General features: G+C 38.8%; 1 long non-coding RNA gene across 1 annotated transcript; it reads right to left on the bottom strand.

Moving 5' to 3' along the window:
- Window positions 1-7,224: 7,224 nt before the first annotated feature.
- Window positions 7,225-8,678, bottom strand: LOC138037823 (uncharacterized). Its single transcript, XR_011130111.1, has 2 exons — window positions 8,413-8,678; window positions 7,225-7,461 (listed from the first exon to the last, which is right to left on the bottom strand). It is a non-coding gene; the product is annotated as an uncharacterized lncRNA (long non-coding RNA).
- Window positions 8,679-9,703: the final 1,025 nt, after the last annotated feature.

The following is a 9,703-nucleotide window of genomic DNA, read 5'->3' as shown; positions in this document are numbered from 1 at the left end:
CGTGCCCTCACAGAAAGAAATTCAGGCCTAAATACTATAGAGTATCTCAGGAACGTAATGCGTTTGTGTCATTTTGCCATCCGTTCAATTGCAACATACAACGACAGGAGTTTATTGACACGAGCTGACGAAAAGTGAAAGGTTATCATAGGGCCACTCATTGTGATATTTTTGCCTCCAAAAAAATTTGATAAAGATTCCTGAAACAAGGTAAGGCGAGGGTGTGGCTTCATCCCGTGTGTTGCAGTAATCGAATTTTAAATTTGAACCATAAAGATAACCTTTGATACAGTACGATTTGGGGTTTCATAGCAAATGAAGAACGCGACCAAACACTAAGCGCTGCGGGAAGTTACAAGTGAATGTGGCTGCGCAAATTTAATTTCTAAAGCAATATTTTTTTTCGGGGGAAAGTCTAGTTTCCGCTTTGCATAATGTTCTTTCAATTGCTCTTTGAGGTAAGGATAGACTTTCAAAAGTCCTTCGTCTCATGGGCCGTCCCATGTAGATAGCTTGCGGACGAAGGTCGACCTCTCGCGACTTCGTCGCTCGCGCATCTTCTTCGCGTACGAAAAATTATGTTTCGCTCTCAAAAGACATTTTCTCCTGGGATTCTCGTGAGGTCGACTTGTGGCAAGTCTAAGGTAAGGACAAAAACACGCAATTAAACAAGGAATGCAGCAATCCTTTGCTTCCACCATATTCTTTACATAGTTTTGTTTGTAGGCTACGCTTTCTTATCCGTTGCAGGTTCATGGTCACGGTTAACTGATGAACGGTCTGGTGGAGTCAGTTCACGTAATTAGTATCTTGGTTCCTCTTGTGGGTCAATCCACAGCCCAAGTTCCTTGCCACAGCGCAGACACTCCGGCGACGTTCCTCTACCACTCCTTTCTGCAAAAGCAAGCATATATATCAGCTCTATCATTCATTGAAACCAGCGGCTGAACATGCGATTATATTTTTACTGCTGTTGAAGTAGCCGTTAATAAAGTCGCATGTAGACAAAAAGCGATGGCCCTTTACTTTTGCAGCTCAATCTGATGGACATTTTACACATTTAGAACCATTGTCTGATGCAAAATGATACTAAAAACTATAGCTTTTGACAAAGCTCGCAACCCAATTGACTTGCTCAACCGGTGGACATCTCAACTGTGGGTTCACGGCGTGGAAGATCGTAACACATTTAAACACACTATTTTCACACTAGTCCATACAGTCAAGCAAAAACCATCTATCTTATGGTGAAATTATGGTGACGAAGAAGCGCACTTACACTTGGTCAATTCAAAATGGAAGACTTGAAAGGTCCATGCAATAAAGAGTCTTCAACATGGTTCAGTCCGCGGCCTTCATGATCAGCACTGAGCTAATTTCAACATTAAAAATTTCTTAAACAAGTGTACCGGTAATTATTGCCTTACCGATTTCTTTATTAGCGGATAGCTAGCTGCAATACAATGAGCTTCGTGCACGAGAGACACGACAAAAATGGTTATGAAGAGAAGACCAACCTTTTCTGACTTCATTCTTGAAATTTTCGTGATCCACTGGATTTACTTCAATTGTATTCAGCGTCTTTCACGACTCATTCAACTTGATGCAGCTTGTAGGATTATGTATATTAACAGGTCTTCTTGTACCGAGGATGTTCCACTTATAATAGGAAACAATTCCTTTCTTCGCAGACGTAAAGTATGAAGTAAGGTTTACTTTGTTCAAGTGATAGAAACAATGAAACAAAACTACACCCTTTTTGCAGGGCAAACATTTCATTTTGGACAGATCATTTCTTATTTGACACAGCCAAAAGAATGGCTTAATAACAGGGCAAGTTCAAAGTAATTTACCGTCAACAAACGTACCGCTTAAAAAGAACAATTTAGGCCTTGTTTGTACCTCGCCCTATCTCAGACGAATTTAATTCCAATTAAATTCGTCCTTCCGTCATTTTACACATTTAGAACCATTGTCTGATGAAAAATAATACTAAAAACTATCGCTTTTGACAAAGCTCGCAACCCAATTGACTTGCTCAACCGGTGGGAGATATGTCCAGATTTGACCCTAATTAGATGCACGCGGATTTCAATAAGCGTCACGAAGTGTCCCCTTGCTCTTCTCGCCAACATCAACATCACTTGTGTCTCAGAATACAGACAATTTATTTCACAAAGTGTCCCCCAAATGCTGCTCTTTAAGTAAAGATTAACTGCTGCATTTATCCAAAGCTAAAAATAACGCTAACCTTTATCCTTACCTTATTGTTGAAAATAGGTAGCAAATGCTTAGACTTAAAAGGGGCACTTTGTGTTGGATGTCAAAATTGGGCATACATCTAAATAGGGTCAAACCTGGACATAAGTGACCGGTGGACATCTCAACTCTGCGTTCACGGCGTGGAAGTTCGTAACACATTTAAACACGCTATTGTCACACTGGTCCATACAGTCAAGCAAAAACCATCTATCTTATGGTGAAATTATGGTGACGAAGAAGTGCACTTAGACTTGGTCAATTCAAAATGGAAGACTTTCTGAAAAAGACCCATACAACTTGAAAGGTCCATGCAATAAAGAGTCTTTAACATGGTTCAGTCCGCGGCCTTCATTATTAGCACTGAGCTAATTTCAACAGTAAAAAATTTTTAAGCAAGTGTAATTATTGCCTTACCGATTTCTTTATTAGCGGATAGCTAGCTGCAATACAATGAGCTTCGCGCACCAGAGACACGACAAAATTGGTTATGAAGAGAAGAGCAACCTTTTCTGACTTCATTCTTGAAATTTTCGTTATCCACTGGATCTACTTCAATAGACCTACTCGGCTAACTCAATGTTGTACCCAATTCAATTCTCCCGGGACTAAGATCCTTTGTGTATTGTATTTGCATGATAATGTAGCATTCATATTTAAATGATATGAAAATACCTGGAACAAAAAGTTTTATTCCCAAAGGGTTTGAATTGGGAACAACATTGAGTTAGCCGATTAGGTCTATTGTATTCAGCGTCTTTTAAGACTCATTCAACTTGATGCAGCTTGTAGGATTATGTATATTAAAAGGTCTTCTTGTAGCGAGGATGTTCCACTTATAATGGGAAACAATTCCTTTCTTCGCAGACGTAAAGTATGCAGTAAGGATACTTTGTTCACGTGATAGAAACAATGAAATAAAATTAGACCATTTTTACAGGGCAAACATTTCATTTTGGACAGATCATTTCTTATTTGACAAAGCCAAAAGAATGGCTTAATAACGGGGCAAGTTCAAAGTAATTTACCGTCCACAAACGTACCGCTTAAAAAGACCAATTTAGGCCTAGTTTGTACATCGCGCTATCTCAGACGAATTTAATTCCAATTAAATTCGTCCTTCCGTCGACATTAGTTGTACCGTGGTTTTACGCGTCGAAATTAATGGGTCGAATTATGGTCGAATTTATTTCTCAGCCGGAATCCAATGCACTTGGTCAGAGGCATAATTAATAATGTACGAAAATAGCTGATGACGTTTTACACCCAAACCGGCCTGAACAGGCCAAGCTTTGTATTTTATTCTGTTCTATTCTCTTTCGCTTCGCTCAGCTGAATAGAAAACATTTCAATTATATGTATAGAAGAGACAAGTAACAAACAAATAATGGAGGAAGCCGCCAGCAATGGTCGAGTTTATTTACAAAAAACTGAGCCGGGGACAAACTGGATACAGGTTACAAGCCGAGGAATATAAGAAAAAAGTGTAACGCAATTTAAAACGACAGAACAGGATAGTGAGGAAAAAACAGCCTCGAGTAAACTGGTCGGCGTCAAGTGGTGTGAAATTCACGAGGAGTGGTATATAAAGGCCTAATTATCCCAATGGGAATTAAACCAAGCAACTTAATTAGACACCTAAAAGAAGTACATTTTTCAACGCCAGACGATTTTACTCGTCCTTAAGACAGATAAATCGTGTTAGACGAATTTAATTTAACAGACGAATTGAACTGGTTTTAGACGTCGCTTTATCGTCGAATTTATTTTAAAGTAGGACCTGGAATTAATTCATCTGAATTATATTCAACGATAGCGCGACATGTAGACTAGGCCTTAATGTTGGGAACTTAATCAGTTGAAATCTAAGTACTTGAAAGCTGTGTTTCCTAATAAAACCCTAATCCCATTTTAAATCCTAAAATGGAATTTGAAGCGAAAGAATCTACACACAGGAAATATTTTAAATGATTTCCGAATCGGGTATTCTGTCGGCTTTTTTTGAGATTGCTGTCCATGGCTGCCAATAGACCTTATTCACGATGGCCGCCATGTTGGATTTGCTATTATCATGCAAATTAGCTACACACTTCTTCAGTAGGGGGCAATTAACACAAGTTCGAGAGGTTATAACGAACACCTTAGCCACACAGATGATTTGTTTCACGTTCATTGAATGTTTATCACCTAACCCTTTCAGCCCCGATAGTGCCAAATGGCACTTATAGATTTTACTCTGTCTAACGCCAGACGATTTAACTCGTCAATGGGGAACCCCTCGGGGCTTAAAGGGCTAAGCAGTAAAATACAATCATTACACAAGTTACTTCGACGTTTTTTAGTGAAAAATGAGCAGATAAGGAAGTAGAAAGTCAAAATGTCAAAGGCAATCAAAATATATAAAAATTTTATAAAAGGTACTTAATTCTAAATACTAAAATGGACTTATTGCAATGTTATTTCAATATTTCGTTGAGCGGATTTTCCGCAATTTTATTCAGTTTTTTTTTTCAATGTTTGACCCCCCAGCATAACACATGGCTAATTTGCATGACAATATATGAAAACCAACATGGCGGTTATCGTGAATAAGTATACAAAAATTTGGTTTTATCAACGGGGAGTTGATAATGTAAATTGGCCACCTTACAGAGATTCTAAAAGCTGACGTTTCGAGCGTTAGACCTTCGTCAGAGCGAATCGAGGGATTATGGGTTACGTGTAGTTTTTATAGTAGAGTAGGAGCTACGCTATTGGTGGTAACATGGCAACGTGAAAAATAGGAATATATGGCCATAAGTTTCTGGTTTTACGTCGTTTAAATATCATGCAGTACATCCAAAATGACAACCTCGCGTTGTCGCTGCTTCACGGTCACACGTTTCATAAAAATCCCAATAAAGTACATATTTTCTGGAAACTTAGGAATTTTAGATCCCGGTTATTAGTTGACTTAAGGCAAGAAATAAAATACCTTTCCTAAAATAGCCATCATTTTCCAAAAGTATGTAGTTTCACAAATTGAGTTCGTGTCCGGTCAGAATTTAACCGGAAACTACGTTTTCTTCACACCTTCATCTAAAAAACCGTGTCGAGGCATTTTGATTACATGTCTGGTTTGTTTTTATTCACTGTTAAACTTTAGGCCATAGGCAATCCCCTTTTTTTCCTCCGTTTTGCGTCGTCCGATCGACCCAAATTTTGGGCATTTTCAAAAAAAAAAAAAAAAAATTAACGACGTTTTTAAGCCCTTTTTACGTCACACAGGAGTTTTGGTGGGTACCAGGGGTACCAGGCCTCCGATTCCGAGAATGCTTATGATTTTTTTTTTAGGATTTTTTTTTAATCCGGTGGACCGACCCAATATCATGAAACCCATTCGACGGTAAACAAAAAAAAAAAAAAAAAAAAAAAGGGGGATGGCCTTAACCTTTTATAAAACGCGCAGTACCTTTTCTTAAATACTCATTACTTTCGAAGAAGGCAACAAATAAATACTCCCCGACACGGATTTTTTGCCACATTATCGGGCAACATTCTTGCCAAATTTCAGCGGAAAGGGAAGAAAACTCGCTGTAAACGAATTGAAATCGTGCGCCTCATTCGATGAAATTTGCATTTGAGTTTTGAGACATAAAGCCATTTGTGGACAGCTTCTAATTTGAGATAATTTATTCGTAGAGTCATTTTCCTTTCTAACTCTGTCTAGAAGAAAACACCTCATTGAAAAAATTCAATGAGGTGTACCTGGGAAGATCAAAAACTAAAATGGCAAAATTATCAATTTTGGGCTATAGCGATACCTTACAACATCACTCGCAGGGGACCAAATACAGTAATAAACCTACAACAAAGTCTTGCCAAATTCATTTCCAGCCACAATTGTAAGCTTACACCCGCCGTACTTATTACTATCCTGTGTCTTTAAAATATTTAATTTGTGTTTCACCTTAGAGGCTAGCACTTCAAAATTACGCGACGATCGCAAACGAGTAACATGAATATGAATAACGAAACAACTGTGTCCCGGTGGATTGACATCACAACCTCAAATGACTTCGCGACCCGTCAACATTTTCAGCCGGCCTCAAAGAGTCCAATATCTTTACATACACGATTTTTCTAAGTCTCTCACCACCTGACATTTCCAACAATCAGTTCGACCTTTCAATAAACGGCTCGTCACGACTCCTCAACATTTCCAGGCGGCTTCACCGCCTCGATTATCTTCACAAATACACGATTTTTTTCTAAGTCTCTCACCACCTGACATTTCCAAAAGTCGGGTCGACTTTTCAAATGACGGCTCGTCACGAACTAGACGGGTCGTCACGACCCGTCAACATTTTCAGCAGGCCTCACCACCTCCACTATCTTCACAAATACACGATTTTTTTTTAAGTCCCTCACTACCTGACATTTCCAATAGTCGGGTCGACTTTTCAAATGACGGCACGTCACGAACTAGACAGGTCCTTACGACCCGTCACCATTTTCAGAAAGTTCCTCGAACCTTCTTTAAAATAGCAACTTCCTGTTACTTTACTTCCACAAACACTACGACCCGACTTCCGCTTGACGGGTCGTCTTCACCAAAAAGTCGACCCGACTCAGTTCGTGTGTATTGGACAACCCTCGAGACCTTCGAGACGAAGAGGTAGTAAAACTGTTCTAAGAATTTCGGTTCTACGTTGCAAGACAACTACAGATTTCTTTACTAAAATGATCGAGGTCACATAAAAGATTCGCAACCAGGGAAAAGTAGTCCTTTACGTTTTCGGAAGCCGGTATTTTTGCAATTTTTGGCACTTAAAAGGTCACTTAGCAGGAGGAGCAATGTTTTTTTTCGGGGGAAAGTCTAGTTTCCACTTTGCATAATGTTCCTCCAATTCTTCTTTGAAGCAAGGACAAAAACATGAAATTAAACAAGGAATGCGGCAATCCTCTGCCTCCACCATATTCAACAACACTGAAATTATTCTTTTATTTCTCGAGATCTACATTCTTTACATAGTTTTGTTTGTAAGCTACGTAATAAACTGCACGTTTTCTCATCCGTTACAGGTTCATGGTCAACTGATGATCGGTCTGGTGGTGTCAGTTCACGTAATTAGTATCTTGGTTCCTCTTGTGGGTCAATTCACAGCCCAAGTTCCTTGCCACAGCGCAGACACTCCGGCGACGTTCCTCTACCACTCCTTTCTGCAAAAGCAAGCATATATATCAGCTCTATGATTGATTGAGACCGGCGGCTGAACATATAGGGGCACCCAACGAGAATATAGTTCAAATCCACTTAAACATAGCATTGCCAAACGTATTTTAGTATTTAAACGGTAGATATAGGCATATCCCCTAGAAATTTTTCATCTGTTCGGATTTCCTAGCTGAAAGTCTAGTGACCCCAAAATTATAGGGATCAAAACATATCTTTTCGAAAGTTTTAGCCAGAAAAAAGGCTCCCAAAAATTCTAGGTGACCTTTTTAGAGTAAAAATCCGTTAAAAATGGGCAATTATACCATTTTTCAGATGTTCGAAAATCCTAGGAGAGGCAGGCAAGCAAGAAAATTTACAACAAATGTTCCGAAAATTCTAGATCTCAAATCGTCTTCCGAACAGATATTTTCCGAAAATTGACGCTGGGTGCCCCTGAACATACAATTATATTTTTACTGCTGTGGCAGTAGCCGTTATTTAAGTCGCATGTAGACAAAAAGCGATAGCCCTTTACTTTTGCAGCTCAATCTGAGGGACATTTTACACATTTAGAACCATTGTCTGATGCAAAATCATAAATACTAAAAACTATCGCTTTTGACAAAGCTCGCAACCCAATTGACTTGCTCAACCGGTGGACATCTCAACTGTGCGTTCCCGGCTTGGAAGTTCGTAACAAATTTAAACACACTATTTTCACACTGGTCCATACAGTCAAGCAAAAACCATCTATCTTATGTTGAAATTATGGTGACGAAGAAGTGCACTTAGACTTGGTCAATTCAAAATGGAAGACTTTCTGAAAATGACCCATACAACTTGAAAGTTCCATGCAGTAAAGAGTCTTCAACATTGTTCAGTCCGCAGCCTTCATGATCAGCACTGAGCTAATTTCAAGAGTAAAAAACGTTTAAGCAAGTGTAATTATTGCATACCGATTTCGATCTCCCTTGTGGATTCGGATAATACATACAATGAGCTTCGTGCACGAGAGACACGACAAAAAAGGTTATGAAGAGAAGAGCAATCTTTTCTGACTTCATTCTTGAAATTTTCGTGATCCACTGGATTTACTTATTCAGCGTCTACCAAGACTCATTCAACTTGATGCAGCTTGTAGGATTATGTATATTAAAAGGCCGTCCTGTAGCGAGGATGTTCCACTTATAATGGGAAACAATTCCTTTCTTTGCAGACGTAATTGTGCAGTAAGGATACTTAGTTCACGTGATAGAAACTGAAGTAAAATTACTATAGACCATTTTTACAGGGCAAACATTTCATTTGGATAGATCATTTCTTATTTGACAAAGCCAAAACAATGGCTTAATAACGTGTCAACTTCAAAGTAATTTACCGTGCACAAACTTACCACTTAAAAAGACCAATTTTAGGCCTAGTTTGTACGTCGCGCTATCTCAGACGAATTTATTTTAATTCCAATTAAATTCGTCCTTCTGTCGACATTAATTGTACCGTGGTTTTACGCGTCGAAATTAATGGGTCGAATTATGGTCGAATTTATTTCTCAGACGGAATGCAATGCACCTGGTCAGAGGCATAATTAATAATGTACGAAAATAACGGATGACACTTTACACGACACTTTACACCCAAACCGGCCTGAACAGCCTCGGGCCAGCCTTCGTATTTTACTCTGTTTAACGCCAGACGATTTTACTCGTCAATGGGAATATCTTATCCGTCTTCTTAAGACGGATAAAGCGTGTTAGACGAATTCAATTTAACAGACGAATTGAACTGCCTTTAGACGTCGCTTTATCGTTGAATATATTTTAAAGTAGGACCTGGAATTAAATTCATCTGAATTAAATTCGACGATAGCGCGACCTGTAAGTTGGGAACTTAACCAGTTGAAATTTAATTACTCGAAAGTTGTGTTTCCTAAAGAAAATCCTTATCCCACTTTAAATCCTAAAATGGAATTTGAAGCGAAAGAATCTATACACAGGAAATATTTTCAATGATTTCCGAATCGGGTATTCTGTTGGCTTTTTTTAAGACAGTTAGACCTTATTCACGATGGCTGTCATGTTGGATTTGCTATTATCATGCAAATTAGCTACACATTTCTTAGAGGGCGAACAACCCAAGTTCGACAGGTTATAACGGACACCTTAGCCACACAAATGATTTGTTTCACGTTCATTGAATGTTTATCACCTAAGCAGTAAAATACAATCATTACACAAGTTACTTCGACGC

Source organism: Montipora capricornis, chromosome 2 (assembly GCF_036669925.1).
Source record: "Montipora capricornis isolate CH-2021 chromosome 2, ASM3666992v2, whole genome shotgun sequence".
NCBI lineage: Eukaryota > Metazoa > Cnidaria > Anthozoa > Scleractinia > Acroporidae > Montipora > Montipora capricornis.
Note: the sequence above shows the minus strand (reverse complement) of the source record. Positions and strands in the feature narration are given on the sequence as shown.